Here is a 25,643-nt window from a genome sequence, read left to right on the forward strand (position 1 = left end):
TGATATATAAGATTTCAGAGACTAAATGTTAGTCTACGACTCCCCGTTTCCAAAATGGCTTCATCAGCGCTTGCGAACTCGGTCTTCGACGAGACATTCCAACACTTTGACCACCATACTACCCTACCTCCCCTCTTGTGGATAAGGCGTGTCCAGTCAGGACTTCTTAATCAGGCCGCTATTAACTTTCTGAAAAGACAGAAGGCCAATTAAGTTTTATGGCTTCCAATTCCACAAATACCTAAATTTCTATAGGTTTCAGAAATCACATTGATGCGTACAAGATCATTCCTTTATGCCAGTGGTGTGATACCCCGTGACGAGTGACATTTGACACCACGTTATCAATGTCTGTAACAACAGAATGACACCTGCCAGTTACCCGGATTAACCAAATCCGATCTTCCTCAAATACACGTGGTATTTCCCGCCATTGTCCACGTGTTTGGTCAGCGACTGTTGCGACGAAATCAACAACCCTCACAATCCTTGCCGTGAAACCTGATCCTCTATAAATATTTTATGACATATCGATTTTTCAGATAAGAAGATGAAATACGTTTCTCTGAATAATGACAGAATTTGATACGATCACCAAGCAGAGCTCGTCTTCAGTCTTGATAAAGCGGATTATAGGAATAGGTCTAGGTTTCTCGTGTTATGTGTGACATCCGCGAAACCTCAATATTTGTTCAGTGTCCATAACCTTATACTTCTACATATTCATAAATGTGCTGAAAACAGCCTTGACATGTACAAACAGTTTAAGTCGATAGTATACTAATCGGTTTAAAACGAATAATGGACAATTTCAGTGCATCACATTCGTCAACCGGTACAAGGAGCGCGGTCTGTAAGGGAATTAAGTCTATAAATTATGTATGAATGGGTGTTTGCAGCCCAGGCAATACTTCTATACGATACAGCTATCAAACAGCGTCTGTTAGCTCATATTCAAGTTTAGAGTTTGTGTTCAGGTTTGAAAAAATACTAATGAAAACTTCAAAAGAATATTAATGTTCAATTATGAAGGTATTTCTGATCTAACATTACATAGTTATTGACATGTAGAATAGCATTTTGCAGACTCACGAAGTCAATATGTACACTCTGGTTATTACAGAACTCTTCAGGGACTTCTAAGTCAGTAACGTTAATTAACTTCGTTGTAACCGACGTTTAGCTAAATTTCAATGGCAGCTGTATCTTGATGGCGTGAAATATTCGAGTCTAGGACAGATGAACCGAGTGGTTGACAGCATGAGCATCGTTCCAAGGCGCCGGGGTATCATGACACATGGTAAATAAAGATCACACATTGTGGCCACCCGATCCCCATTTGTGTCAGTTCTGGACCAGGAAAAACAGAGACTGCAGCATGAACAATGATACACGCTATCAGGGTATGTTGATATGCAATCACCCACGTTTACCTCCAAACACTGCCTGTAGGCATGGAAAGTATTGTGTTAGTAGCGTGGAAATTGTTTAGGGTGTTCTACACATCCTTCGTAGTTAGGCTCCGAACTTTTCAGCAACCCCTCGTACTCGATTCATGTCTTGATCCCAGTCATACGTCGGGGGTAAAGGTGGCCTAGTCGTCTAAGGCGCCGCAATTAGCTGTGCAGAGATCGTCGGTTCGAGTCCCGGTTCGCCCGGATCATGTTTCTAGGTTTATCAGCACCATACCCGTGCTTGTGGATTTCACCTAAGTTTAACGTCTGAGACCTGCATCACTTCGGGCTTTCCTCTCACATTAAGCTGACACACCCTGTTAAGTAACTGGAATACTTTTCAAAGCGGCGTTAAACCCAACTCACTCACTCCTGTCACTCCACTCCTGTTTCACCCAACATACATGTAACATAATAACGGACTAGCGGACATAAACACTGTATTATTATTTGATAAATGCGCTTATAATGTATACGTAACAATGGAATAAAATGTTAAAGTGTTAAGGAACGCTCACCTACCGGATTCAAATAATGAAAACGGACATAAGCACACACACACACACACACACACACACACACACACACACACACACACACACACACACACACACACACACACACACACACACACACACACACACACACATAGAGAGAGACACACACACACAGAGAGAGACACACACACAGAGAGAGAGACAGACACACACAGACAGACAGACACACACACACATACACACACACACACCACCACACACCCCACCTCACACCCCACCTCACACCCCACCTCACACCCCTCGCCTGTCGACATACATGCTGTAACAAGACAGTCCCCCTGTGAGGAATGTAACGGGCCCTGTACCGGACCTCATGAACACTTTATATCACCCGTGTTCCTCCCTCCAGTCAGGCAAGCCTATCTGATATTATTCGTGAGTGTGAAATATGAGCATTATCACAGCTCGAACATACGCGATGTCCCGCCAGGGGTCGTGTATGACAGCCTCGTTGTCATCATATCACGTGATCCGTCACGCCTGACTTTGATATGTCAGAGAGAAGACTATAGGTCATATTCTTATCTGACCTCTTGACCCCAGACAAGAAAACCTAATAGCGATACAACTGATTGTGTCCCGCTGGTAACAAAAAGATGGACGAGGTATATATCATGAATGTAGAATCGTTTGTCAGTTGTAACGAAAATATTATCATGGGTTTGTTCCCGTTTAGACTGTTCGTTGTCGGTGGCAGGCGGAAAATCCTTTACAGTGATAATTTATCTCATTAATATTTTTGAAATATGTATGTTGTCCCAACGAGCGTTTTATGTATGGCTATTGATAAATCTCGTATTGTATTTCAATTTTTTAGGTGGCTTTTAGAAGATATTGTTTTAAGGATGACAGGGTTAATTTATTGATTTCAACTTTTTATTCTTTCAATGCGATGCTTATCAAGCAAGGGATCACATCGGTGTATATGTTGGTGCCTTTATCAAGCAAGGGATCACATCGGTGTATATGTTGGTACCTTTATCAAGCAAGGTATCACATCGGTGTATATGTTGGTACCTTTATCAAGCAAGGGATCACATCGGTGTATATGTTGGTGCCTTTATCAAGCAAGGGATCACATCGGTGTACTGTTGGTACCTTTTTCAAGCAAGGGATCACATCGGTGTATATGTTGGTACCTTTATGAATCAGTGCGTGAGTGAGTTTGGTTTAACGGCGCTTTTAACATTATTCCAGTTAGATCACGGCGTTTATGAATCAAGACATTACGTCGGTGTATATGTTGGTACCTTTATCAAGCAAGGCATCACATCGGTGTATATGTTGGTACCTTTATCTAGCAAAGGGTTACATCGATACATGTTATGGTACTTTTATCAAGCAAAGGATCACATCGGTACATGTGCTGGTGCCTCTTTTGTAAGTAAGGGATCACATCGGTACATGTGCTGGTGCCTCTTTTGTAAGTAAGGGATCACATCGGTACATGTGCTGGTGCCTCTTTTGTAAGTAAGGGATCACATCGGTACATGTGCTGGTGCCTCTTTTGTAAGTAAGGGGTCACATCGGTACATGTGCTGGTGCCTCTTTTGTAAGTAAGGGATCACATCGGTACATGTGCTGGTGCCTCTTTTGTAAGTAAGGGATCACATCGGTACATGTGCTGGTGCCTCTTTTGTAAGTAAGGGATCACATCGGTACATGTGCTGGTGCCTCTTTTGTAAGTAAGGGATCACATCGGTACATGTGCTGGTGCCTCTTTTGTAAGTAAGGGATCACATCGGTACATGTGCTGGTGCCTCTTTTGTAAGTAAGGGATCACATCGGTACATGTGCTGGTGCCTCTTTTGTAAGTAAGGGATCACATCGGTACATGTGCTGGTGCCTCTTTTGTAAGTAAGGGGTCACATCGGTACATGTGCTGGTGCCTCTTTTGTAGGTAAGGGGTCACATCGGTACATGTGCTGGTGCCTCTTTTGTAAGTAAGGGATCACATCGGTACATGTGCTGGTGCCTCTTTTGTAAGTAAGGGGTCACATCGGTACATGTGCTGGTGCCTCTTTTGTAAGTAAGGGGTCACATCGGTACATGTGCTGGTGCCTCTTTTGTAAGTAAGGGATCACATCGGTACATGTGCTGGTGCCTCTTTTGTAAGTAAGGGATCACATCGGTACATGTGCTGGTGCCTCTTTTGTAAGTAAGGGATCACATCGGTACATGTGCTGACACTTTTATCAAGCAGGTGATAAAACTTTAAAACATGGCAGAAGGTTATTTGTTTAGCCACACCAGTCACAACCGACACCAACCGTATGACAACTGCGATTACAATGCCACATCCACACCGAAATAAAACCCACCAACCTCAAATTACCTATTTGTATTCAGACTTGTAAATACACGCTTGAAACTTACAAAACCTAAATACGATATCGCCATTAAAATACATACAACCTAAAATTACTAAATGCACTGTTATAAAACTTTAAGATTTCGAAAAAAATGATGGAAAAAAGAGCCAATTAATTTTCATAACCATTGAAGAAAACCTCAACGATGCTGAACAAATGTGTGCAAAATGCAGCACTAATTAATTTACTTCTCTCAGTGAGGGGTGCGTCTTTGAATCCTGACGGTCACCGGATATCTTATGTCCTCTGGCGTAGAGGGGGTGATTTGGGGGGACGAGGATATTTTTGAAAGAGGGGCTCTTCCACAGGGCTGCGTCATATGTAAAGATGTTACCAAGATGAAAGAGGATGCGCAACGGGGGGTAATTACTGATAAGGAGACGGCTCCTCACAGCGTCCTATAGTTCACAGAAGTCAACGTAGCCAATGGCGATTTCTTTGAGCAAGGAAACTCAATTTGTAGCCATTATGAGCGATTATTTGCATTTGATGAGCGTCTCTGATTGGAATTAGGAAGATTGGCTGTTGTTTTGGATCACATGCGACATGGAGTTGTCACTGGCTATTATCTATTTATTTCTGGGGACGTCACAGCTGTTCACCCACTGATGTCAATTTCAGAAATAGACATCGCAATAAACATCTGTCAGTCATATGTTGTACTACATTCGAACTTTTCCTTTGTTGGACTGTCCGTCAATACAGTTTGACACGAAGTAGATAATTTTGTTAAATTTGTTTGTTTTTCAACACTGGCAACATCCAAAGATGAGGGGAAGATTTGTTGATGAAACGATTAAGATGACGGGCACCTACAAAGGTATCAATACATTAGTTGTGTCTGAGAGGGATAATAATATCCACAACTGGAAACTAACGTGAATAATAAATAAATAATGACTTTCTTATTTAGTTTTCAGTGAACTTTGCAGTGAACCTTTCTCAAACGTGTCACTGTCTAATAATTCTTTATATTTCATATAAGAAAGAGTGAGTGACGCCGCTTTTAGCAATATTCCTGCAATATCATGGCGGGGGATACCAGACATGGGCTTCACACATTGTACCCATGTCGGGAATCGAACCCGGGTCTTTGGTGTGACGAGCGCATGCTTTTACCACTAGGCTACCGGACCGCCCGTATATAAGAAATAAATAATGAATTATCATATTGTGGCAGCAAAGAACCAATCACTAATAATATTACATGTACACATGTTATTGTCATTATTAAAAAAACAAACACCACGCCATTGAATGCAGAATTTTAAGATCGTTGTGGTCAAAATATAAGTTTTTTGTCTTCGTGATAGGGCGTTTCGGTGAATTAACGTTTGCTGAGTTTAATGTAATGTAAAATATAAACTTTGGTCAATTTTCAAAAATATGCTTAAGTTTACGACATTCTACCCGAAAGCGTCATGAGGACCCAACCTTTTAATTTTTCAATTCATCGTGCTCGAAAGTACAACAACATCCAGAGAAATGTAATAATGTTCCAGTCTGCATAGGATCTGTAATAAGCTCGACATCGATTTCACCGTCATGACTATAGCAGTGTTCGTTCTCCGGCTGAAGACGTGTACTTGTGTTTCGTTTTACAGGCATACAGCAGGTGAGGGGAAGTAGATGGGGAACAAAATATTCTCATTTCTTCAATCTTAGTTCTAACGGGATCATAATGGGGTTTCTTGACTGGATGAAATGAAATATTAGATTTGCAAGTGAAATGACTGACAAATTACCGGAAACACGAGTATGTTTTATCGTCTTTGAAAAGAGAAAAAACACTATGTCACGTACGTTTTGTTTCATTTGCGGAGGAATTCTATTATCTTCTAATCTGTGAAACGGAATTTACGTTCATGTATACCAAGTTCATTTCAAACAAATATTTTCACATCAAATGCTGTAAAGCCTGTGTCGACTGGAGATCCTTGTATGTCTCTCTCTATTAATGGGACAAGCCTAACGGCGAGAGAGTGGGTGAATGTTATTTTAAGCTGCAATCAAAACATCGAGTCTGAGACGTCAAACACCGCTGTCAAACTAGTGGTTGATAGTATGGTAAACGTCAAACACCGTTGTCAAACTAGTGGTTGATAGTATGGTAAACGTCAAACACCGTTGTCAAACTAGTGGTTAATAGTATGGTAAACGTCAAACACCGCTGTCAAACTAGTGGTTGATAGTATGGTAAACGTCAAACACCGTTCTCAAACTAGTGGTTGAAAGTATGGTAAACGTCAAACACCGTTGTCGAACTAATGGTTGATAGTATGGTAAACGTCAAACACCGTTGTCAAACGAATTGTTGATAGTATGGTAAACGTCAAACACCGTTGTCAAACCAGTGGTGGATAGTATGGTAAACGTCAAAAACCGCTGTCAAACTAGTGGTTGATAGCATGGTAAACGTCAAACACCGCTGTCAAACTAGTGGTTAATAGTATGGTAAACGTCAAACACCGTTGTCAAACTAGTGGTTAATAGTATGGTAAACGTCAAACACCGGTGCCATACAAGTGGTTGATAGTATGGTAAACGTCAAACACCGTTGTCAAACTAGTGGTTAATAGTATGGCAAACGTCAAACACTGCTGTCAAACTAGTGGTTGAAAGTATGGTAAACGTCAAACACCGTTGTCAAACTAGTGGTTGAAAGTACGGTAAACGTCAAACACCGTTGTCGAACTAATGGTTGATAGTATGGTAAACGTCTAACACCGTTGTCAAACTAGTGGTTGAAAGTATGGTAAACGTCAAACATCGCTGTCGAACTAATGGTTGATAGTATGGTAAACGTCAAACACCGTTGTCAAACGAATTGTTGATAGTATGGTAAACGTCAAACACCGTTGTCAAACCAGTGGTTAATAGTATGGCAAACGTCAAACACCGCTGTCAAACTAGTGGTTAATAGTATGGTAAACGTCAAACACCGTTGTCAAACTAGTGGTTAATAGTATGGTAAACGTCAAACACCGTTGCCATACAAGTGGTTGATAGTATGGTAAACGTCAAACACCCTTGCCATACAAGTGGTTGATAGTTTGGTAAACGTCAAACACCGTTGTCAAACTAGTGGTTAATAGAATGGTAAACGTCAAACACTGCTGTCAAACTAGTGGTTGATAGCATGGTAAACGTCAAACACCGCTGTCAAACTAGTGGTTAATAGTATCGTAAACGTCAAACACCGTTGTCAAACTAGTGGTTAATAGTATGGTAAACGTCAAACACCGTTGCCATACAAGTGGTTGATAGTATGGAAAACGTCAAACACCCTTGCCATACAAGTGGTTGATAGTATGGTAAACGTCAAACACCGTTGTCAAACTAGTGGTTAATAGTATGGTAAACGTCAAACACTACTGCCAAACTAGTGGTTAATAGTATGGTAAACGTCAAACACTACTGTCAAACTAGTGGTTGGTAGCATGGTAAACGTCAAACACCGCTGTCAAACTAGTGGTTAATAGTATGGTAAACGTCAAACACCGTTGTCAAACTAGTGGTTAATAGTATGGTAAACGTCAAACACCGTTGTCAAACAAATGGTTGATAGTATGGCAAACGTCAAACACCGTTGTCAAACTAATGGTTAATAGTATGGTAAACGTCAAACACCGTTGTCAAACTAATGGTTAATAGTATGGTAAACGTCAAACACCGTTGGCTCCTATGCATGATGCACTCATAACCATTCTAGTTCACACACTTTCCACCACCTCCCACCACACCCCACCCCACCCCACCCCACACCCATATTATTATATTAAGCTGACTCTCTGTTAAACGCATCGCTAACACTCTAGACCCTATGCCAACATTCATTCATGTAAAGTTAAGGAAACTTATTTGTAATCTGTTTTTTTGTGACGTGCAACCAGGTATATGCAACTTCGCTTCGTCTGATGATGTAGGTAACAAATACCATACAACAAACCCCATACAACTTTTTTCTACAAAAAATCTGGACTGTGCATCGAGTGTGAACTAATAAATACACATCAGTTTGTCAAATCAACCATGACTTTCTCTGATATTTTGTGAAGTTCATTTAAGACTACATTTCAAAACCTAACATGTTCTGTAAACAGAATAAACACTGCATGTTCCCCGCAATTAGTTGGAGATTTATTCGTGGAAGCTATGTTTACATTTCTAATTTTCTCACCGAATTTTTAAAGAAAGTTTAATTTGGCCCCGAGCTGTGCTGAGCTTTTTTGTTAAAAATAACTCGGTAAACGTTCGCATGAATAACCAATACCCACAATTCCCTGTAACCGGATACTTTCGTATCACATCGCGTTAGTTGCGCAGTGGTTTGATAAGCTCTATTGGGTTTTTCAAAGTGGAAAGTGTTACTTGCAATCATCTAAAGCTTGGGGAAACTTTTAGAAAACACTATGATGGGTTGTAAGCAAATAGTATATGATTTCACTCTCTAAAGAGACCACACATGTAGGGGTCGCCATTTTAAAGATGGCTGCCAACACGAATTCTCTCAACCACCACCCGCAAAGCTGAAAATTGTTCATGTTATTAAAATCGCGGTTCATTTGTAGTTCTGAATATATATGTCCGACAAATCAACGCTACCTTTTCGGTGGAAATGGGTGGGGTAAATACGGCATCATTACACTATAAATAAACAAAACTGATGTGCCGCTTTGTGTTTGTTTATTCGCTGACGTGGAAAGACGTACTTGAAAATGTGATTGTGTTTGGCGACAGGGCGTCTTGACAAGTTGAGCAATGCCTAGGGATGACTTACTCCTACACGAATTTGAATGAATAGTTATATCACATGCGGACATGCAGAATGGCACTTGTGTATCAAGTAATGGCATACAAGAGAGACGTACACAAAGGGCATATATAAAATCGTACTTCACACAGGGGAAAAATATTAGACGAGGAATATACACAACGAGCATGTATTATGAATGTTGTATATCACAAAACAGAACAAATAATAGACGCTGTATGTACAATGAGGGTGTTCATAATAGATGGTGTACATTATATAAGGACATACATGATAGACGTTGTATGCCACATAAGGACATATGGAAAAGACCCTATATGTCACATAAGGACAAGTTAATAGACGTCGTATGTCACATAAGGACATACATAATAGACGTCGTATGTCACATAAGGACATGGATAATAGACGTTTTATGTCACATAAGGATATACATGGTGGAAGATGTATATCACATAAGGTAAGGATATACATGATAGACGTTGTATGCCACACAAGGACATTCATAAAATACGCTATATGTCACATAAGGACATAGATAATAGACGTCGTATGTCACATAAGGACAAAGGTAATGGACGTCGTATGTCACATAAGGACATACATAAAATACGCTGTATGTCACATAAGTACATACATGAAAGGCGTTGTATACCAGATAAGGACATACATAAAATATGCTATATGTCACATATGGCCATACATTAAATACGCTATATGTCACATACGGACATACATAATAAACGCTGTATGTCACATAAGGATACACCTATTATATATCAAATTTCATGGCCAGGACACTAAGAATGGGCTTCGAACATTGTACCTACGGAGGTATTGAGGTCGGCACGGGAGCGCCACGTTATATATTAAGGAGAAAAACCCTTACTGGCGCTCCAGGGACCAGTAAGGATGTAGACACGGTTCATTGACACGGGGTGTAGTACCAGGAGACAACATGGTCAATTCACGATCGTCGATATAATCTAAATGCAGAATCGGTTTGCACTGAAAGCTTAAAACAGTAAAACTGTAAAGAACCGTTTCCCGAGATCCCGTCCGGATTATCTAATGTCCGTATTATATATTTCTAGACGATGCGGTAGGAGTAGCGTCTGGATAAACGAGGCTCAAGACTCATATATATTTTGAATATGGCCAAGATTTGGGATGCCAGACGCATGTTGAATTACATTACGACACCGGTACCTTAATCCTTTCTATGAAATTCTGCATTCATAGAAAATAGAATAACAGAAGACTTTCATATTTTAAAAAAAATTCATGAACCATATGTTTGTCTACCGAAACCTGTAAATATTGAAACATTCGAAAGAGCACACACCGGGTCCAGAGCATACGAAACATATATCTACCATACAGGTACTTGGGTATGCTAAAAGTCACAGCACTGTGACCTGTTTACCATTTGGTGATATATATTCAACACGATTACAAAACGCGAATCGTCAAATCACAAAACGCACCCCTCTTGTTAAAAAATATGTATCCGGTCTGCAGAGTTCAGACGTACATTTTCTCACCTCGAAAGTCACATTAACACACCATACTCCCTGCTGGCGGTCATAAGACCAAATGGATCGAGTTGATTGCGTGTTTTCGTACCGTGAAGGCGTGGATCGTTGCTCACAATATCGATCACTGGATTGTCTGGTTCGGACTCGATTATTAAGTAGTTGCCATCATATAACTGACATATTGCTGAGTGCGGCGTTAAACAACACGCACGCACGCACGCACGCACGCACGCACGCACGCACGCATACACACCTCTTATTAACCCACGTTTCATCACGTCGACGTTATCCGACGCCGTCACCGACCCCGTTCTCGTGTTGCCGCGTCCTTGACATCTGAAAAGCACTTTTTCACCGCCAGTGACAATCTTGTATGCATGTTAGTCACACCGCATTAGCTAAAGCGTGTTAATTGACTTACATATCTTTCCAATGACGTTTCAGAAATTCTGGTTGTTATCGCCTCACGATCTTTGTTCTAACGAACACTTCACACGATCGACAGTAGGTTTGTGAAAAGATAGGCAAGATTCCCCGATAACAGCTGTTGTCTTCAACAGGCCTATCTCCGTCATCTTGACGTTGTTGGTTCCAGCCCAACGGGTAAGTCTGCTGTAGAGCGACTCGTCAATAAATCAACACGATGACATAACATGCTACTCAGCGATGTCATGTAAACGCGGGTGTCACTCTAGAGTAGTCTTCGGGGAAGTGGTTTCAGTTTTCGGTTTGACGGAGGTGATGGTAGTGTAGGTGGTGTCAATCGCCATGCTGGGCGAGATCCACGAACAGTTTTACACCAACACAACAGGCGGGTATTTATATCTTGATTTAAGTGTAGTTTTATTCTGAAAGTAAGGGGCGGTCGGGTAGCCTAGTGGTTAAAGCGTTCGCTCGTCACGCCGAAGACCCGGGTTCTATTCCCGACATGGGTACAATGTGTGAAGCCAATTTCTGGTGTCCCCCGCCGTGATATTGCATTTCATCATTCCTCCATGTCGAAATGAGGAGATTTGATTGGTCCACGTACCATGAAGGGAAATAAACCCCTTATACTCCGTCACGAGCTAGTCAGGCTGCTCGTGAATGTCTGAGAGGTAGAATAAATCCCTTATACCCCGCTTCGAAGCAAAAAGCCATACGCTTTTTCCGAGTCGAATAAAGTTACTTGACATAGCACAAGTTAACCTCAGCTCAATCTAACAGCTGTTTTCTATAAATTTTGAATTTGTTTTAATTCTTTTGCAATATCATATTAAAACATGTCGGTAAGATAATTTCGTTGAAGCAGCATCACTCGGGGTACATGGGGTTTTATGCGCCCCCGGCTCGTGGTATGAAACCTCACGCGGGACGCATAAACCCCATGTACCCCTCGTGATCCCGCTACAACTTGTAACCAGATATACCTGGAGCTTTGCTTTGCAGCTTTACAACGGAACTAGTTAAAACTGAAAATTCAATATATCTCTCCGTCAAACCGTAAAAACCAGTGAATCACCATTCTCGAATATCTGCCAGAGTAGGTTCCATGGGGCGGAGAAGGTAAAGTATTGATGAAAACTATAAGAATGGAACACTGAACATCGGCGATGACACCTGATGTTCGGGAAAAGGGTAAACCACACTTCAGCGAGAGATGACAATATTTCCTCCAGCTTTCATGCCCTCATGATCAGCTATCATGGTCAGCTATGACGGTCAGCTACCATGACCAGCTATGACGGTCAGCTACCATGACCAGCTATGACGGTCAGCTATCATGGTCAACTATGACGGTCAGCTGCCATGACCAGCTATGACGGTCAGCTATCATGGCCAGTTATGATGGTCAGCTATGACGGTCAGCTATCATGGTCAGCTATGACGGTCAGCTACCATGACCAGCTATGACGGTCAGCTATCATGGCCAGCTATGATGGTCAGCTATGACGGTCAGCTATCATGGTCAGCTATGACGGTCAGCTATCATGGCCAGCTATCAAGGTCAGCTATCATGGCCAGCTATCAAGGTCAGCTATGATGGTCAGCTATCATGGCCAGCTATCATGGTCAGCTATGACGGTCAGCTATCATGGTCAGCTATGATGGTCAGCTATGACGGTCAGCTATGACGGTCAGCTATCATGGCCAGCTATGATGGTCAGCTATGACGGTTAGCTATGACGGTCAGCTATCATGGTCAGCTATCAACATCAGCTATGACGGTCAGCTATCATTGTCAGCTATCATGGTCAGGTATAATGGTCAGCTATCATTGCCAGTTGTCATGACCGTATGGTCAGCTAAATCCGTTCCCTCCTCTAAGGGCAATTCTACCCCAACCTCGACAACACACGACCTCAATAAGCCCCAACAAGTCGGAGCAATCCTGCCCCAGACCTTACCACCACCCGACCTAAATCTGCTCCCACACCTCAGGGCAGTCGCACCCTAATCTGAACACTACACCACCTAAACCTGCCCCACATCTCTACCCCAGAACTCCCCAACACACCACCTAAACCTGCCCCACATCTCTACCCCAGAACTCCCCAACACACCACCTAAATCTGCTCCCACAACTCAGGGCAGTCGTACCCTAATCACAACACTACACCACCTAAACCTGTCCCCACATCTCTACCCCAGACGTCCCCAACACACCACCTAAACCTGTCCCCACATCTCTACCCCAGACCTCCCCAACACACCACCTAAATCTGCCCCCACATCTCTACCCCAGACGTCCCCAACACACCACCTAAATCTGCCCCCACATCTCTACCCAAGACCTCCCCAACACACCACCTAAATCTGCTCCCACACCTCAGGGCAGTCGTACCCTAATCTCAACACTACACCACCTAATCCTGCTCCCACAACTCTACCCCAGACGTCCCCAACACACCACCTAAATCTGTCCCCACATCTCTACCCAAGACCTCCCCAACACACCACCTAAATCTGCTCCCACACCTCAGGGCAGTCGTACCCTAATCTCAACACAACACCACCTAATCCTGCTCCCACAACTCTACCCCAGACGTCCCCAACACACCACCTAAATCTGCCCCCACAACTCTACCCCAGACGTCCCCAACACACCACCTAAATCTGCCCCCACATCTCTACCCCAGACGTCCCCAACACACCACCTAAATCTGCCCCCACATCTCTACCCCAGACGTCCCCAACACACCACCTAAATCTGCCCCCACATCTCTACCCCAGACGTCCCCAACACACCACCTAAATCTGCCCCCACATCTCTACCCCAGACGTCCCCAACACACCACCTAAATCTGTCCCCACAACTCTACCCCAGACGTCCCCAACACACCACCTAAATCTGTCCCCACATCTCTACCCAAGACCTCCCCAACACACCACCTAAATCTGCTCCCACACCTCAGGGCAGTCGTACCCTAATCTCAACACAACACCACCTAATCCTGCTCCCACAACTCTACCCCAGACGTCCCCAACACACCACCTAAATCTGCCCCCACAACTCTACCCCAGACGTCCCCAACACACCACCTAAATCTGCCCCCACATCTCTACCCCAGACGTCCCCAACACACCACCTAAATCTGCCCCCACATCTCTACCCCAGACGTCCCCAACACACCACCTAAATCTGCCCCCACATCTCTACCCCAGACGTCCCCAACACACCACCTAAATCTGCCCCCACATCTCTACCCCAGACCTCCCCAGCACACCACCTAAACCTGCCCCCACAATTCTACCCCAGACCTCCCCAGCACACCACCTAAACCTGCCCCCACAATTCTACCCCAGACGTCCCCAACACACCACCTAAATCTGCTCCCACTTCTCAGGGCTATCCCCAGACCTCCCCTTCTCAGAAGAGATATCAGGCTCCAGCGATCTAAGTGCTTCTTTGATGTGAATGTAAGTTTATACTCTAACATGTCAAAATAAATTTCGATGATTAGCGACCATAGTGAGCGTAGCTTGTGTGGATCAACGTATTTTTTACGCTTGATGCGTTTTTGGAATTTGCTCGTGAGATAATTATGGGAATTCTGGCGACTACCTTGTTATAAGTGTCACCCATCTTTTCTTATGTCTCGTCCTTGACGACATTATCCTCATCGAGGTTACATGAACGATGCTGTAACCTTATCGAAGGACCGCCAAAAGTATAAAGGCCTTAAGCCGTATTTGAGGATTAGCCGATAATCTACTTCGAACGAATGCAGCTGTCTTTGAACGATAGATACTTATCGGTAACGAAAACTCCTTGTTTCAGAAAAACTCATTTACGAAGAAAAAAAAATTCGACTTGGAATCTTCGATGAAATCTCGCGACTTAACATTCACGGAACGTGACACGACGCACTTCCGGTTGCAGACCAGAAAGGGGCATGATGGGAGAGGGAGGTAATGACAGTTGACAGTCCTTCTTTCATCTGTTTTTTTAAACTAATGTTCCATCTTTTGTCGCTCGTCACCTGCAATTTGGAGAAAAAAAGTCGAGCCCCATCTAATGTTTCCCCTCCCCTCCGCCAGCCATCTGTGATGGGTAAGCAAGGAAGACAGGGGGCTTCTTTAACCTTTCAGAAAGCTGACATTGCAAATTTGAGTTGCTTTCATCGATCACACTGCTGTTTCTCCTAATTATTCGGCGTGCCTGTTAGCAGATCTTTATCTTCTTAAAGTATTTCGGACATCGGTCAGCTGATAACGGTTGTTTTCATGTTTGGCAAGCAAGAATTTCAGTTTACCTCTGCGGTCAGTGGTTGCCCCTGCGCCTAAGGTCATGTTTACATATCAGGGCATGCCAAGGTCAGTCGTTAGTTTGTATGAGTAAGTGACAAAATATGTAAAGTCGTAAACAAATGAAAGTTTTAACCGTTGACAATGCTATATCTTAACCGTTGGGCTCTCTGTGAGTTACATATTTTCATAAATCTGAAAGAGTATACGTTGTCTTACGCCATTGTAGTAATATTCCAACTAACCAAGGCGGAGACATCAAAACCGGGTTTTACCACCATCCCTATGCTTTTGTTTGTTTGCTTGCTTGTTGTTAATATTGCTGCTATATGACCGTGGTCTCTAAATAATCAAGTCTGGACCAGACAATCCAGTGATTGACATCATGAGCATCGATCCCCGTATTTGGGATACAATGAAGTACATCAGCCAAGTCAGCGAGCCTGACCACCCGGCCCCGTCGCCTTTCAGGGCAAGCATGGGCTTATGAATGTGTTAGTGTGTGTGTTAGCGTTAGCGTTAGTGTTAGTATGTGTGTTAGTGTGTGTGTACATACATATATACATATATATATATATATATATATATATTGAGAGAGAGAGAGAGAGAGAGAGAGAGAGAGAGAGAGAGAGAGAGAGAGAGAGAGAGAGAGAGATATCATATCCTGCTGTATATTCTGTTTCTCATTTATTTCTTTTGGGAAATATGCTCTAAATGTAGCATGTGGGTTTATGTAAACTGATTGTGTGTATATGGCCTTGTATGGCCAATATCGTCCGGAGTGGAATGTTTTGTAATTAATATGATATCTCATCTGATCTTGTCTGATCTTATACAGCATATCCAACATCGGCATTAAGCAACAATAAATTCATCAAATGTATTATATATATGAATGTATAATAAACTATAGGCCAATCTAGACGTATTAAGTACCGCCTTTACTGAACTTGAGACTTGAGCCATGTATTGACTGATCCACGTTATAAAACATACAGCTTGGAGCAGAGTAGAGTGGCGTTTGAATGGTATTCTACATGTCCCTGTGCCCGCTTCTGGTAACAATAGGACAGGCCCAGTAATGGCACTTTTATTCCTATTCTTGTGGGAGCACGGGTGGACCAGTCGTCTAAGGCGCCGCGATTCACTGTGCAGAGTTGCGTCCCCTGGGCACGCCAGAAACCTATGATTGTGGGTTCGAATCCCGGTTCGCCCCGATTATGTTTCTAGGTTTGTCAGCACCATACCCGTGCTCGTGGGTTTCACCGAAGTGGTAAACGTCTGAGACTTGCATCACTTCGGGCTTTCCTCCCACATTAAGCTGACACGCCGTGATATAACTGGAATAATGTTAAAAGCGGCGTTAAATCCAACTCATTCACTCCTATTCTTGTATAGGTTAAGGTTCTAATAATCTACAGTGTAGGATAACAGTTTGTTTGTTTATTAGTTTGTTGTTTAACACCGCACTCAGCCATATTCCAGCCATATGATGGCGGTCTGTAAGTAATCGAGTCTGGACCAGACAATGCAGTGATTGACAACATGAGCATCGATCCACGTATTGCATCAACCAAGTCAGCGAGACTGATCACCCGATCCCGTTTGTCGCCTCGTACAAGCATAGTCGCCTTTTACGACAAGCATGGGTTGTTGTAGACCTGTTCTACCCCTTCACGGGTCATAATAGTCCTGCACCATGACCGTGGAATATATTTATTTTATGAAAAAATAATAATCTAGACATGCATACAAAAGCAAGTCTAGCCAGCTCAAGCTAGCTCTATTCAGCATAGGGGATTTTTTAAATATTTTTAGAGTCAAAAAGAATATTGTGTAATATAAGATTTTTAGAGACTAACAAGATCTTATCTTGCATTTATATTGTTTTGTACTTATCTTGTATTTATTTTGTTTCTTTTACTGAAACACAGGAGACTAAATCCATTATGTATTAACATAATTTTTTAACTAATCATTAGTTACAGATATTTGACAACACCTTCAATTGCTTCCTCTTTCCGTTTGCATCATATGACATTACCCGATTCTTGCAACAACTGATGGGTCGAGCTGACCACGCATAAACCCCGATGCCTCTTCTAACAGCAAAACAGCAAAATCGAAATCATATGAATATCTCAAAGTTGCCCTTTTCGAGATAACAGGAAAGAGTTTCACGGCTGCAAAATATATATATACTACCGACAAAAAATAAGGGAGCTAATGATTTGAATGAAGTTACCGTTAAGGTGTACATTTACAATACCGTGGAGTTGCACCTGAACGCAACACCTAATCACAATGAAAATTCACATCATGCATGAACAGCACGTAATGCACGTGCACACAGAAGCCAAAGTGTTGGCGCGTGTGTGGGAACTCACAATCACCAATACAATCGAGCTAAGCACACGCTTAAAATGGCTCCGAGACAGTATCTCAAGGAACAGGCAAAATGGTGACTTGTGTGTACTATAGAGGGAGGGGAAGTGGAGAGGGGGAGAGGGGAATGGGGAGAGGGGGAGAGGGGAATGGGGGGGGGGGGGGGGGGGGGGGGGGGTTTCATCAATATCCAAGTTGCCCGAATGTTGGGCAAATCAAAAATATATATAGAACGAGCTCGGCTCAACACGGAATCCCTTTAACGAAGTACAACGACAGACGACATGGAAGGTTAAGATACACCATCTTGCTGATCAACAAGACCCCCGCTGAATAGGAATAACTAGTATATCCTTTGCTAGTGTTGTTAATTAAAACTACCCTCTGTGGGGGTTGCTGATAGCGAGATACTCGCAGACTCTGAAGATAATCTTCAAAAGACTCTTCGTGTTGCCATTGCAAGGGAAAACAGGTCGTGTTACAAGGAAATGGTGTGGTGGTTCCAACTGTTCCTGAGATTGAGTTCAGTGGAACATATGGTTAAAGAGCCCCCCAACGCCCACCCAGTCATTTAACAGTTGTCTTACTACGACTGTTCCGAGACGAGGCCAGAGTTGGGAGGACTCAAACATGTCTGAAGCCATGAAAAGATGTAACGTTTCTCATCAGAAGTGTATTTTAAAATGACCTGGTGACCAGGTGTTTTGTTTCTACCTTACATGCTTAGGAAACAGAAAACTGAATCAAAGTCGTTGGCTTTGTGTTTTGTTTGTTTTGTGTATTGTTTAACGCCGATCTACGATGACATGCATAGGCCATATCAGCGAGCCTGGCCACCCGATCGCGTTAGTCGCCTCTGACGACAAGTACTGTCGCCTTGTACAGCAAGAATGGGTTGCTGAAGACCTATAAAACCCCGGATCTTCTCGGGTCTCAAACTCGTTGGCAACCATGGAGGTAAACTGGTACCCGTTGACTGTTGCGACAAGAGAGTCTCCCAACATACATAGGGCAGCGACAGGGAACTAATTAAACTGGGAACATACTAAAATCCGGGCAGTATTGAAATACGAGGTCTGTCGTTATCATCAGAACCAGAGCGTTTGCCGGACAAAACCCAAACCCATTGATAATTCTGAAACTAATCGATCAGATGATACAATCGCGAGAAACAGGTGTGCGGCCTCAGTAGCAGAAAGGATGAAGATCATAAAACGACTGTAAACAAATGAGGGGTGGTTTGGGGTTTCGCTGAATCAGTAAAAAATTGCCACGGAATTTATATAAAAACGTCTAAACCCTTTCCATAATCATAAGAAATATCTGCTAAAAGCAGAGTCCATTAATCGAATGATTCCGACTGAATCGTAAATAAAATGTTTATGAATCACTATCAGTGTTGATACCAGGTTTCGAGAAAGGTGAACGTATCCTGCCCAACCGTTGACGCTCATCAAACACACATGCAAAGGCAAGTCAATTATTCACCTGAAAATAACACAGGAACAAACGGTACAAGTTAAAAATAGGGAACTGCATCGGAATTCATTATTTGTCACACAACTGGAAATATCCTCCAAAGATTTACCGTGAACCTTTTCGAAAGCTTTGCTGAGGCATTGAAGGGTGGAACCCTTATCAAACTTTTGAGCAAGTCTTATGACGCTCTCAGAAACCTTCGGAGGAAAGCATGCTCCAAAAGATGTGAAATGTAGACACCAAGGGCTGGAGCTGCTCCACAGAAAGGAAAGTTGACTGTTGGGAAGTTGATGTCATCCCTCTTGTCATACAGTCTTGTGAATAGTTTATTGTCACTCGGAATATCTATACACAGAGTGAGTGAGTGAGTTGGGTTTAACGCCGCTCTTAACAGTATTCCAGTTATATCGCGGCGTGTCAGCTTAATGTGGGAGGAAAGCCCAAAGTGATGCAGGTCTTAGACGTTTACCACTTCGGTGAAACCCACGAGCACGGGTATGGCGCTGACACACCTAGAAACATGATCGGGGCGACCAGGGATTCGAACCCACAATCATAGGTTTCTGGCGTGCCCAAGGGACGCAACTCTGCACAGCGAATCGCGGCGCCTTAGACGACTGGGCCACCCGTGCCCCCTCTATGCATAGACCTACATGTGAAACAGATGAGGCGGTTACACTGGTCCGTCTTATTTATGGTACAGGCGGGTAATTCAGTGGATGGGATTGCCTATTTGACCATTACTGAACGAAATCAGTTCTCCGATATACATGAAGCTAATAAGTCAAACTTATTCAAATTCCGGTTTTTATCTTTGCGAATCCGAACAGAAATTACGATTCATATGAATAAAGATACAGATCAGCAAGAAGGGGAGCAGAATAGGCGCCCATGGGGATGCCTACTTCTTGCCTAAATGTTAATTACCCCAAAATTTCACATTCTGAGCAAGTCCAGCACTTCACATATTATTACGTAAAAGCAAGTACCAGTCGCATCATGTGTGCGTGCGTGCGTGCTGCATGCGTCTTTTTAAAGTTTAATGCCGCACAATATTCCAGCTATATGACAGTGGCATGACAATCCAGTGGTTGATATTATGAGCGACAATCCACGGCGTCGGGTTACGTTGACATGCAATCATCCAAGTCAAGGGCATGACCACCCGATCCATTTAATCGCCACTTACGACAACATGGGTTCCTGGGAACCGATTCCAACCGATTTTTTTCACAATGAGATCAATGTCACATGTAGACACCTCCAAAAGAAACATAGAAGTTCGGTATATCCAAAATCTAGAAATAGTGGTGCTTAACTATTTTCCATGAGTATATATAAGAACATGGTCCACGCCTCTGAACGCCGGAGCTAGTCTGTCTGCTTCAAGGTGTTCTACTGTGCAAGCCACACAATGGCGACTGTGAAACAACAACATGGCTGCTCGGGTACCGTTTACCTTGCCGCTAATCAACAATGATAATTATGTTGATAGACCTCAGGCGAAACCTTACCCGTTTTGAGGACTATGGGTAGGAGTTGTGACGGCACATGAAGACGTTAAGAAAACAACGTCGGTGACAATGTAAGTACAGATATTGTTCAGGCCTACCTGGGTTTAGAATAATCAGATTCTATCTGACTGTCAATATATTGATATTGAAAACGGATGCTCCGTCGAATCGGATCCGGTGTTGTGGCTATTGTTGATAAGGTGTAGTGTATACAGTCTCGGTAGAGGGTATTGTGTAGAGATGCATTGCTACGTGGGATGTTTACATAGCTCGCCGACCATTTCATTTTAATTCCGCCGCTCCCCTATAACCTAAAGGGTTAAGTCAGGCATGAACATGTATGTGACTATATCGGACGCGCTGAGACTCCATATAGCGCCAGCTCTTGAAATGACCTTTCTTTGTGAAAATTGACATATATGAAAAGAAGACATTGTACAATTTGCCCGCAGAACAGACGATCTGTCATTTTCCCGCCGACAAAATGGCGCCATGAAGTCACGTGATACCAATCTCGTTAGTCCACGTTGTTTGGTACGACGGATTTGACTCCTTTGACAAACCAACCAATATAACGTATGAAATGCAATCTACAAGATGACAGGTCGATCATTACAAATTCGACTAACATGGAAACACTTATAATCTCCATGGTGGACATCGATTTCAGCCGATGGTGCCCTGTCTACAGAGTATTATTAGAGCGCAAGAAGCATAGCGTATTCGAAAGAGAAATCTGAAAGTCCTGACATAATGTCATACAACGTAAAAATTTGATGGAGGATTTCTGAAATATTTTTATTAAAATATATGACCAGTGACAATAATTGTTTATTCCACTTTAACACAAATGTGACGACAAATATGATCAAGATGTTCTCTCAAATTATGTTGGCCAATTAAGGGTTAATGATATTCGCAGCAGAAGACTTGTAGATTTGAGACGGTAATGTCTTGAGACAGGCGAAAAAAACATACTTAATCATGGAGTTAAACATACATATAAGATTGAAAAAAATCATCCGTTGTCGTGATGTCCTAAAATATTTTATCTCAACCTGTAGTACTGATCGTAAAAGTCACATTCCGCCATGTTGTCGAACGCTTGCGTGAGGACCCGGCACGCCAACAGTGCAACTGTTAATTTTATTACGTATTAATGATTCATATCTCATCAGCGCACGGTCAATTGCACAATATGTCGCGAGCGAGCAGCGTGCATGTTGGCATAGTTAATCGACCGAACTGAAACGAATGACCATGCTTACTTTGACAGTCGGACAATTTCCGTGATTAAATGAACCTTTCATGTACATGCCACGACCCCTCGGCTGATTAAACGGGAAAAATGTGGATTGTACTTAGTTAATTTGCCTACTTCATCACAACAGGGTTGATGCAATGGTTCTGACAACGTTAAATCACCGCCAACGACTATAACACAACATACATGTAATCAAACAGACGTAATTAGTTTTTGTTATGTTTAATCAAATTTAAAAAGGCCTTTCTACAAAGACATATTTTCGATGTAATTCTTATACCTCACGACCCCCTTCATTTTTACGTCTAACGTTGTAATCCATTGCTTCAGTGAGTGAGTTGGGTTTAACGCCGCTTTTAACAGTATTCCAGTTATATCGCGGCGTGTCAGCTTAATGTGGGAGGAAAGCCCGAAGTGATGCAGGTCTCAGACGTTTACCACTTTGGTGAAACCCACGAGCACGGGTATGGTGCTGACAAACCTAGAAACCTAATCGTGTCGAACCGGGATTCGAACCCACAATCATGCCCAAGGGACGCAACTCTGCACAACGAATCGCGGCGCCTTAGACGACTGGGCCACCCGTGACCCCCATTGCTTCAGAGGTTTAAATATTAGTATATTCAAAGTGAATCCCCTTTGACCGGAATCTCAGCTTTCGCAATTGACGTCGGGACCGTCGGGACCGTCAGTACGTGCAGTGAAACCTGGTTAGTCAGGACAACAACAGACTGCTGGGAGTGCTTACAGTGAGCGAGTATAGTTTTACGACACTTTCAGAAATATTCCCGCAAGATCTCGCTGGGGGACACCAGAAATGAGCTCCTCACATGTGGAGAATCGAACCAGGCTTTAACCACTAGGCTACCCCACCACCTAGGGTAACGCTTACATATATACACAGAAACATTACCCCTTTCACATGCACATAAGGTAGATGACCTTGAACATGACGTTAAAAAATATTTCACCTTCATCTTAACCTATATTTGCTTCTTCGTTTAATCTTGACGACTGCACGGGGATTAACGGGGTTCCACAGCAAGTCAAAGTGATATTGCCACGCATTATAATCATTCATCCAGACACTTGTTAATCAAGACGATTTCACTGGAAATCGTACCATCTGGATAATCAGGGGTTTCACTGTATGCGCCACAGAATACATTTCCGTTGACACTTCCCGTTGTTAAACGACCAAATCTCGATTATGTTTTTGTAAAGAATGATAGTCATGAAGATGATGACTTCACCAGTCAGTTCAAGTGGTAGCTGATGTAACCCTATCTCCTTGCTGCTCCCTATAAACGATTTTGATATTGACTTGTCGCTACACAGAGCTACGGGCGGTTCCACTGTGTTTTCATGATAGATTCCCGATCCAAATCTGCATCGCACTTTATGTGTTTCAGCAAAGAGCATGCGAAGTGATCTAACGACAAATGCAACCTGATTCACTTCCTCTCTCAGCGATGGCGGCCAAGCCTACATACCCTCTCGACGAGGACAACGTGATAAGTATATAGAATGATCGAATATGCAAGTACACATGAGGCAAGTGATTTAGGAGCAATTCGTGATTTCGGCTTTCGTGGGATTGCAAGAGCAATATGTTCAGAATGGGGAATCTATAAGGAAACACAACGGAAGAGTCCGTAGCTATGTGTACCGACGCGTCAATATAAAAACGTTGTTTTAGGGAGCAGCGCTGAGGTACGGTCACCGTAGCTAGTCAAATGGTACCGTTCGCATTAACGAGGTTTCACTGAATATACATGTACACACCAATCATACCTCTCGCTAATACTTGACCAATTGCAGGTACTTTTAAGCTAATAACGGATAAAAGTAGGTAACAGTAGTAGTAGTAGTAGTAGTAGTAGTAGTAGTAGTAGTAGTAGTAGTAGCAACAGCAGCAGTGGTAGTATTAACAACAGCAGTAACACTAGCAGTAGTCAATATTAATTGGAGTTACATTGATTCATTTAAGCAGATGTAGCTTTTTTTTATTAAAAAACCCCAACAGAATGAGCACGGACGGTTTTATATTAAAGGAAATGGATTGTTACAAGATATGACGAGTAAGAATGTTAGACTGCAACAAAAGAAAATTGAGAGTAGTCTCCTCTTTGATTGGTATGCCCAAGAGACCGCCAGAGGGCGCTAAATCAGAAGCAAATCCTCTTAGAGACTTCCTGGTCTCTGAAATGTGTTTTAATGTCCGACTCTAAGTCCATTTAATGACGAGAGTGATCAGGGTGCAACTGTGACCATCTTTGTAAGGTGACAAATCGCTCAGGACGGGAGATTATTACGACTAAGCCGGAGGACAGAGGCACTAATTAGATATAGAGACATTTCAGGCCCGTCAAGGTTCGGGGGATTTGTCAGAAGATTATCTATATTTATGGAGGGACGGTCTCCGAGGAGATAGTCTGTCAACTCAAGTCTGTGATTCCAGTAACTCTGACGTCCTCGTCCTCAGAGTTGCCTGCAATACGGACGGAGGACTATTTATCCAGCTTTTGGAGGTTTTCTTGTAAAGCATCGTTTTTGTTTTCATGACATGCAAGACAGTTGAAAATTACGCCTGCCTTTCCCCTATTGAGCTAAGATAAACAGTGATGTCCCTAAAAGCCTTGCAGTCGATTTGGGAGAAAGAAGAAGCAATATTGACGGACAACTTCACTGAAGGAAGTGTGATTCCACTTCCACTTTACATCTCATCATCACAGTTGCTGGATATATTTTGTAACCGAAAAAAGACAAAGGAAACATGTTTATCCTGAGATTATTGTCATAACATAAACATTGTTGTCGAATCGTATGCTAGTGAGTGAGTTTGGTTTTACGCCGCGTTGAACAACATTTCTATTTATCATGGCGTGCCCATGATGTGAGAAGAATAATCCATGTGAGGCAAGTCTGAGGCGTTAAGGAGCGGTCGGGTAGCCTAGTGGTTAGAGTGTTCGCTCGTCACGCCAAAGATCCGGGTTCGATTCCCGACATTGGTGAAATGTGTGAAGCACATTTCTTGTGTCCCCCGCCGTGATATTGCTGGAATATTGCTAAAAGCGGCGTAAAACCATACTCACTCACTCACTCACTGGGGGGTTAACCACCTTGGTGAAAACGGGGATGGTGCAGGCAGACCTAGAAACATTATCAGGCCGAACTTGGAGTTAAAACCCACGACCTCAGATTGTACAGTCTATGAAAACACAACAGTCGTCAATATACGTCATATCACACCTGCCTTTCATTTATCGTACGACCGCCTCCGTGGTCCAGTGGTAGAGCGTCCGCCCGGAGAACGGAAGGTCCGGGGTTCGATAAAATACGTTAAAAGATGGTACTTGTTGTTACCCTGTCTGGCGCTCGGCATTAAGGGGCTAAAACAAGGACTGGTCGGCTCGGAGTCAGTATACTGTGTCTGAGTGGGGTATTCATGTTCAACTGCTGCATGGTATCTCAATGGGCTAGCACTATAAATCGGCATCAGTCCGGACTAGTACAAACAGAGACACACACACGTACATGCACGTCGCTATATAAGTGCAATTATTTTGGACGCGACG

The sequence above is a fragment of the Haliotis rufescens genome, unplaced genomic scaffold (assembly GCF_023055435.1).
Source record: "Haliotis rufescens isolate VD_foot unplaced genomic scaffold, xgHalRufe1.0.p SCAF_12, whole genome shotgun sequence".
Classification (NCBI taxonomy): Eukaryota; Metazoa; Mollusca; class Gastropoda; order Lepetellida; family Haliotidae; genus Haliotis; species Haliotis rufescens.